The sequence below is a fragment of the Dermochelys coriacea genome, chromosome 23 (assembly GCF_009764565.3).
Source record: "Dermochelys coriacea isolate rDerCor1 chromosome 23, rDerCor1.pri.v4, whole genome shotgun sequence".
NCBI lineage: Eukaryota > Metazoa > Chordata > Testudines > Dermochelyidae > Dermochelys > Dermochelys coriacea.
In genome coordinates, this window is record NC_050090.1 from 14,761,352 (window position 1) to 14,769,973 (window position 8,622).

Genomic DNA, 8,622 nt, shown 5'->3' on the forward strand with positions numbered 1-8,622 from the left:
ATCTATTTCCAGAGCTGAGAATTTGTTTATATTTTCCTTTAGTTCCTTGAACTTTGGAAGTGATTTGGAAAGATAAACAGGCGGAAACCGGGGGCGCCGACACCTCCGGGACAAACGCTGCTCCCACAACATGCCCCCCCCATCTGCGCTGGCAGGGGCTGCAGGTCGGGAGTGAGGAGCATCGGCAGAGCTGGGGGGCAGGGCTGGGCTGGCAGGGGGCTGCAAGTCGGGAGTGAGGGGCACCGGCAGAGCCACACACACTCGGTGGACCCCCCTCCTCCATCCTGAATGTGGCGGATCCAGGATTGTGGGGAAATCCTGGTCGGTGGCGCTGCCTGGCATTGGTTGGCAGCCAGGCCCTTCCCAGCACGAGAAGGAAACGGCCCCAGTGCTTCTGGGGGGAAACAATTATCCCAGGAATAAATATTTATCACTGGGACGTAAGACGCAGCCCTGAGTCACGCACTGAGCGCTCCATGAGAGATCCGGGCACCAGCAGAGCCCAGGGCTGGGCTAGCAGGGGGCTGCGGGTCAGGAGTGAGGGGCACCGGCAGAGCTGGGGGCGGGGGTCAGGGCTGGGCCAGCAGGGGCTGTGGGTCGGGAGTGAGGGGCACCGGCAGGGCTGTGGGGAGGGCTGGCTAGCAGGGGGCTGTGGGTTGGGAGTCAGGGGCCACTATTTACATTTTTATGACTTCCCATCCCCACCCCCCTGATATTCAGCATCATTCCTGCAAGGTCAGGGCGAGGGCAGGGGCGGGGATGGGAACAGAACCCAGGTCTCTGCCAGAATGAACATGCAGGGTCAATGTGCCAGACCCCCCCTCCCCTCCCCTCTCCGAGCTGGGGAGAGAACCCAGGAGTCCTGGCTCCCAGCCCTGAGCTCTGCCCGCTAGACCCCTCCCCTCCGCTCCCTGAGCAGTCCAGGGAGCTGCTCCTAGACGCCCCTCTCCAGCCTGCCCCGACCGGCTCTGATGTGAAATGGGCCGGCACTGTCCATGGCCAAGTTCTTGCCCCCGATGCCCCCCAACAGCAGCGGGAGTGGGTGGGGCCACGACATGGGTTTGAGCAGCTCTGCGGGGTGCCAGGCCCGGCAGGCAAAGGGAGAAGACGAACCAGACCTCAGGGAAATCAGGCCTGGATTCCCAGCGGCAGCAGCCCCCAGGGGTGGTACCAGGCCCCCCGTCTCTGGCCGGGCTTGCACAGTCCCGGGGACCCGCCTGGCATCGCCCTCGGCCCGGTCTCCGGTGGCTTCTCCCCCAGCCCGGCTGGAAGGGGCGAGTCTTTGCACTGGACGTTCACCAATCCCTCTGACCTGGGTGCTTGGGAACTGCTCGGAGCCAAGCCGGGCAGGATTCGGGGGCAGCGTCTCCCCTTGGGGCGCCCTCCCACCAGGGCCAGGAGCCTCCTGGGTGTGTCCCGGAGTCAACCCCCCAGTGCAGCCCATGAGCTCCCCACGGCGAGCCCACCCGGATGCGACCCCTGGGGAAGCATCACCTGCCCCCAAAGGGCCCTGCCCTCCAACCCTGCAGCCAGCTGGGACTCCCAGCCAGCAGGTAACACAGTGTGGGGCAAAACTGGTCCATCTTGGAGGGGCCCCAGAGCTTGGAGCCCTGGACTCCCCCGTCCCGAGTCCCAGACCAGGAGACTCACTGACTCCTTCCCGCAGCTCTGCCCCAGACCCACCCAGTGCCCCTTCTCTGTCCTTTCTCCCTTTCCTGGGCCGGCAGCCCACCTGCTCTGCGGTGACACCTCCGGGCTGGCTGGCTCCCTGCGGAGGACGGGTCCCGGGCGCCACTTGCTAGGCTGGCCGGTCTCTGTGCCCAGGTGGCCCAGCGGCAGTATCCCACCTGCCCTCTAGGGGTCGCTGCAGCGCTTATCCCCCCACCCCCCTTGTCCCACCACCTCGATACTTGAGTAACACACAGGGGAAACTGAGGCATGCACCCAGTATTCTGGGAAAACACTAAGACCAGTCCTGCTGCATCGCACCTGCTGATCCAGCCACATAGGGGGAGCACGTGTCCGTGTGTGTGTCTGTGTGTCCCTGTGTGGGCACGGGGCCAGTACATGGCAGGACATGGTGGGGGAGGCTGGGACACTTCTCCCCTGACTGGCTGCATAGTTCTGCACCGTGGCACAGCTGGGTGGGCATGGTTGCCAGAGGACACCTCCCCCCAAGCAAGCACTCACCTGCGGGGGACCCCTGAGTTTGACTGGGACATGCAGCCAGACCTGGGGTACCCAGATGGGTGGGGGACAGTGGGGTTTGCACCCTGTGCTAACGAGGCTGGACTCAGGGGGGAGGGATCTGGCTGGAGAGCAAAGGGAGTGGGGGGCTCAGAGGGGTGGGACAGGGAAGTGGGGGGACGCTACCCAGGTACCAAAACTTCAGCGCCCCAAGTCTCCCTTGTTCAAGGGTGTCTACCAGCCCCACTGCGGCCCCCACGGCTTTGGAGAACCTGCTGCACAGGTCTCCTGGTGCCCTGGCCACTCCTCTGGCCAGGTGTTTGCCTCCCCCCCGGCTGGGTTTGCTCCCCGATTCGCACCTGGCTGCTGCTCCCTGAATCAAGGGGCCCAAGCTGGGAGCCCCACAGCAGATGGGACCCATCTGGCCTGATGTTCTAGGGCTGGTTCTGGGGGGGCTCTAACCTGCTCCTCTGTGCACCCCCACCCCACGCTACGCTGGGACAAATTTGGAATTTTCTGTAGCAATGTTATTAAGCTTTTGTCTGCCTCAGTTTCCCCTGCATTCTGCACAGCTATGGGGTGGGGGGCAGGGGGTTGAGTCTGCTCTTGGGGCAGGCGATGGGAGCTGGGGGTGTCCCCCCCATGGGGTGGGTCATTGACAGTGCAATGTGGCCCCCCAGCAGACACCCCGGAGGGAACTGGGTCTCCCCTGAGGGCCCCCAGCTGGAGCCCAAGGGACGGGGCGGGGGCTGGCGGCTGACCTATTTGAGGTAAGATGGCAGGTAGGGGGAGGCCCGAAGATGGGGTCACAGCAGCTGGGCTGGGCTCCGGGCAGGGTCTGCACTCAGGAGACGGCCTGGCCCCCGTCTTCTGCACTGGGGGGCCCTGCATCGCTGCCATCACCCCCGCCATCCCCGTGTCCGCTGGGGGCCGCCCCAAGAGCCAGGGGCCCACGGACCCATCTGGAGGCCACGGGGAGGATGGGGGGGGCCTAGCCCACTACGGGTTCACACCCAGGAGACTGGGGCCAGACGGGGCAAAGCCCAGCCCCTGTGATTCCCCGACGGACCCCCCCGCTCCCTTCCCCTCCCCTCACCTGTGCAACCTGCCCGCTCCCTTTTGCCCAGGCATCAATGGGGCACCGCTGCCAGGAGTGGCCACTAGGTGGCAGCAGGAGACAAATGAGTCCCTGCTGGGGGCGTCCCATTCATCATGCGGGGGGAGGGTGGAAGCCCGGGGTGGGCAGGGGAGCCCCCCCCCACCAGGGAGAAGTGGGGGAGTCTGCGGAGCATGGGACAGGGGCAGCTCCAGGGGGGCAGGAGGGTGTCAGGGGCAGGGGCAGCAGTGGGAAAGGGGCCTGGCTCAGAGCTGTGGGGGGATCTGAGTGGAGGTAGCAGCTGGGCTCTGGTTCCTGGCCTGGGGGACAGGGGCAGGGGGTGTTTGCCAGGGATCCGGAGTTGTGTCCAGTGGTTCCCCCCCCCACACCCCCAGTGGCTGCTGCCCCCCCACCTACTGACCCTCCTATGACCCCCCAGTCTGTTGCCCCCCAGCAAAGCCCCCAAAAAGGCTCCGCTCTCCCCTCCTGGGGAAACATGGTTTTCCGCCCGGGGCTGGCGGGGAGACTTCGGTGCCAAGCCATGGCAAGGAACCTGGGCTGGGGGAGGCGGCGGGGGGGTCAAAACCCCCCTACTCGGCCCCGCACCTGAGACTGGCTTGGCAGGCGCCTGGGTGGAGAGACCGGCTGCAGCCAGGGAACAAACAGGCGATGAAGGGCTCAGGGACACCCGGTGCCAGAGGCTGTCGTGAAATAATTATCGTCTGCCCCCCCCCCCCAGCACCTTCTGCAGCTGGAAAAATTTCAGTCAACATGGAAAAAAAAATCCCTAAAAATGAAAGTCCCAGAGTCAGCCGCAAAAACTACATAGAAACGAACCACGGCCGGACAGACCCGTTTATTGTCCACACACAAGAGCACAGAGATGGCTGCGGGTCGGGAGTGAGGGGCACCGGCAGGGCTGGGGGGAGCCCTGGGCCGGGCAAGCAGGGTCCTGCGGGTCAGGAGTGAGGGGCATGGGCAGGGCTGGGCGGGGGAGGGCAGGGGCAAGCAGGGGGCTGCGGGTTGGGAGTGGGGGCACTGGCCAGGCTCGGGGGGGGGCACAGGGCTGGGCTAGCAGGGGGCTACGGGTTGGGAGTGAGGGGCACCAGCAGAGCTGGGGGGAGCCCAGGGCCGGGCAAGCAGTGGCTGTGGGTCAGAAGTGAGGGGCACCGGCAGGGCTGTGGGGGGGACAGGGCTGGGCAAGCAGGGGCTGTGGGTCGGGAGTGAGGGGTACCAGCAGGGCTTGGGGGAGCCCAGGGCTGGGCTAGCAGGGCGCTGCGGGTGGGGAGTGAGGGGCACCGGCAGGGCTAGGGCGAGCAGGGGGCTACGGGTTGGGAGTTGTTCTTGTTGGGGTACGTTGAGTCTTTGGAGTTCCAGGACCCTGTGGGGGGCTGCGCAGTTTCCCACCCCCCCTTCTCATCCATCCTCTGCACCAGGGTTCGCTGCAGCATGACACTGGTACAAGGGTTGGGAGAGAATGGGGAGCAGAGATAGGCCTCCCCAAAGCCACCTCGGGGGGACCCCAGGATCCGTCACTGGGCAGGACGACCTGTGAGAGAGAGAGAGAGAGAGAGAGAGAGAGAGACACAGGGGCTGGAGTCAGACGGGGCACGGGAGATGGGGGGGAGAATCAGGCAGAGGGTTGGAGGATCCCTTCTGAGGTCCAGCCCCCCAGGATCCTGCATGTGGCTGGGAGGGGTGGAGACTCTCCCCCCCCAAAAGTTGCTTCCCTTTTTCATGGCCGTTTCGGTTCCGTGTCGGTTTCCGAAGCAGAATCTCACGGGTGTGGGGAAGAGGGGAGAGGACTCCTGGGGGGGAGCAGGGAGACACTGGAGTGGTAGTGTGGGGGGCAGATAACAGTGGGGGGCAATAGCCCTCCAACCCCAGTGAGAAGCAGGCCCCAGAGAACCAGAAGCAAAATCCCTTCAGCCCCCGCTCCACCATCTGAGCTGCGCTGTGGCCCCCCCAGTGACACTCTGCCCCTCCCATGCCTCCCACCCCACCATTCTGGCCTTTAATACCACCCGCCTTTGGCTCTGTTCTTTCCCACAGGCCCCCCCTCCCCCAAAAAACCCAGGAACCCTGGGGAGGGGGGATGGAGCAGGCCTGGGTCAGACCACTTCTGGGGGGAGCAAGGCACAGCCCCTGCACCTGGGACTTGGGGCCCTGCAAGGAGGGGGACCCTAGGGAACTGAAGGGCTCATCCCCCCACCTCCTGCTACACACACACCTCCCCCCAATCAAGGTCAGGGCCCCCATCACGCCAAGTACCACACAGCCCCACAGTCCTGCCCCGAGGAGTTCCCCATGTGAACAGCCACAACAGATGGCACCAGGCTGGGGCTCAGCCAGATGGATCCTTGTTCCTATTACTGGTGACGACCCCCTCCCTCTGCCACCACCCCTCTCTGCGGGGTAATACTAGGTTCCTTGGCGGATTTACAGGGGCCTTGGGTCCCCTGCACCCCTCCCAGGAGTGAATAACCCAGGGCCACCAGATGGGTGCACCCCTAGAGGGCAGCATGGGTCTCCCCGCCTCTGTATCTCAGCACCCAGAGTCCTCAGCCACTTCCCCCCCCAAAACCCACCCTGGGTTTTCTCCATAGCTCTGGGGAAGGAGTGGGGACTAGTGGTTAGAGCACATGGGGTGGGATTGTATCAGGGAGCCAGGACTCCTGGGTTCTCTCCCAAGCTCTGGGAGGGGAGCGGGGTCTAGTGATTAGAGCAGGGGTGGCTGGAAGCCCGGACTCCTGGGTCCGATCCCAGCTCTGGCCGAGGAGGGGGGACGAGTGGTTAGAGCAGGGCGGGGAGATTGTATCAGGGAGTCCGGACTCCTGGGTTCTTTCCCTGGCTCCGGGCGGGGAGGGGGTGTCTGAGGGAGGATCAGAGAACCCAGGCGCCCGAGTAACCCCAGCCCTCACTTACCTTTGGCCGCTCGCGTCTCGTCTGCGCCCCGAGTCTCCCCCCAGCCCTGCGCCAGGCTCAGTCTTTAAACCCCCCCGGGCCCCGCAGCCAATGGGGCGCGGCGGGAAGTGCCGCTTCCGGCCCGGGGGGAAGCGAGCGCCGAGAACCGGGCTCCAGCCTCATAAACAGGAAGAGACGGGGGGGGGGGAGCGGAGGGAGGCGAGAGAGTGTTAGGCGCACGCAGCCTCGCTGGTGGCACCCGGAGGGGAAACTGAGGCACGCAGAACCCAGGAGTCCTGGCTCTCAGCCCCTCCCCCCTGCTCTCACTACTAGACCCCACTCCCCTCCCAGAGCCAGGGAGAGAACCCAGGAGTCCTGGCTCCCTTCTCCCCCTCCCTCCCTCCCCGTTCCCTTTCATAGCCAGGAGTCTCTGGCTCCTGCGGGGATAGTCTGGCCCCCCAGCTCAGGGAGGGGGCAACAGCGGTACCCTGGGGCTGGGAGACAGGGGTAGGAAACAGACTGCAGCTGGCTTGGGTGTCTCCCCCCCAGCTCACAGCCCCCACTCCCCCTGGCCCAACGTGTTCAGGTAGATCCCCCCTCAGCTGTGTGTGTGGGGAGCCCAGGGCCGGGCAAGCAGGGGGCTGCAGGTTGGAAGTGAGGGGCACCAGCAGGGCTCGGGGGAACGGGGCTGGGCTAGCAGGGGGCTGCGGGTCGGGAGTGAGGGGCACCGGCAGGGCTGGGGATGGGGGACTCTGGGCTCGGCTGGGCTGGGGGCTGCGGGTCGGGAGTGAGGGACACTGGCAGGGCTGGGGGGAGCCCAGGGCTGGGTTAGCAGGGGGTTGCGGGTCGGGAGTGAGGGACACTGGCAGGGCTGGGGGGAGCCCAGGGCTGGGTTAGCAGGGGGTTGCGGGTCGGGAGTGAGGGGCACCAGCAGGGCTCGGGGGGACAGGGCTGGGCTAGCAGGGGGCTGCAGGTCGGGAGTGAGGGGCACCAGCAGGGCTGGGGGTGGGGGACCCTGGGCTTGGCTGAGCTGGGGGCTGCGGGTCGGGAGTGAGGGACACTGGCAGGGCTGGGGGGAGCCCAGGGCTGGACTAGCAGGGGCTGCAGGTCGGGAGTGAGGGGCACCGGCAGGGCTCAGGGGGACAGGGCTGGGCTAGCAGGGGGCTGCGGGTCAGGAGTGAGGGGCACCGGCAGAACTTGTGGGGGGAGCCCGGGGCTCCCCATGTCCCACCTCTTTGTTAAGCCCCCTGCGTCCTCAGCCCCCCAGGGAGCACACACCCCTCAGGTGCCCCCCAGGCTTTGCCATGCCCTCCCGACCACATCCTCCCACAGGGAAGGTATCAGGGGTGGGGGACGGGTGGGTGGGTCTCTGGTTCTCACGTTGGGGGTGGAGGGGGACAACGGCAACAGGAACCGAGAGTCAGCCGCACCCCAAAAGGGTTAAGAACAAAACAGGTAGGGGAGGGGGGTGGGGGCATGGGCACTGCGGGGTCACAAACCTCAACTACAAAGGGGCTGTGGGTTGGGAGTGAGGGGCACCGGCAGGGCTGGGGGAGCCCAGGGCCAGGCTAGCAGGGGGCTGAGGGTCGGGAGTGAGAGGCATCGGCAGGGCGGGGGGTGGGCCAGGGCTAGGCTAGCAGGGAACTGTGGGTCGGGAGTGAGGGGCACCGGCAGGGCTGCGGGGGGCACTCTGTCCCCTACCTTCAAGTCCAGAATCCTCTTCATATCTCTTCCTTCACACTCCCGTCCCCCATCCTGCACCCCCAGCCCGGCCTAGCCTGGACCCTGCACCCTGATCCCAACTTGGACCCCCTGCTCTGCACCCCCATCCCAGCCTGGATTCCTGCCCTACACCCGTCAGCGGGTGGGGTGCAGGGGGGCAAATTCACTTTAAGGACCCTCCCTCGGCCCCAGCCCCTTGCCCTGGGCTCCCCGCGCCCCAGAACTGATGCGACCCAACCAGGTGAGAGAGACTCTGAGCCATGTGGGATCGGGGTGGGGGGCATGAAGGGGCAAGGGGCAGTGGATGTGGGGGGCAGGGGGCAGTAGGGGACGGGTCAGTGGATGTGAGGGTCAGTAGAGGGGAAGGCCAGGGCAGCAGTTTTGCCCCAAATATTCCAAAACCCTAAATCATGCCCCAAACCACCTAGATTCTCCCCCAGGTCTGTGGGGCGGTAGCCAGGTTGGGGGGACGGGTGGGGCTGGTCCTCACTGCCTCCCGGGACTCCGGGACCTGGGAATTTATCAGGGACACCCCCACACCCCCACAGCCATGTCCTGCAGCGTCACTAGGGCTGGAGGAGAGTGGGGTGGAGGCCCAACAGGGTGGAGGGAATGGGGGGCAGTGGGGTGTGGACACTGTGCTGGTGGGCATTGGGGGATGTTGGATTGGAGGGGGTCTCCCCCGCTGTCTCCACCTCAGCTCCCATCCCTCC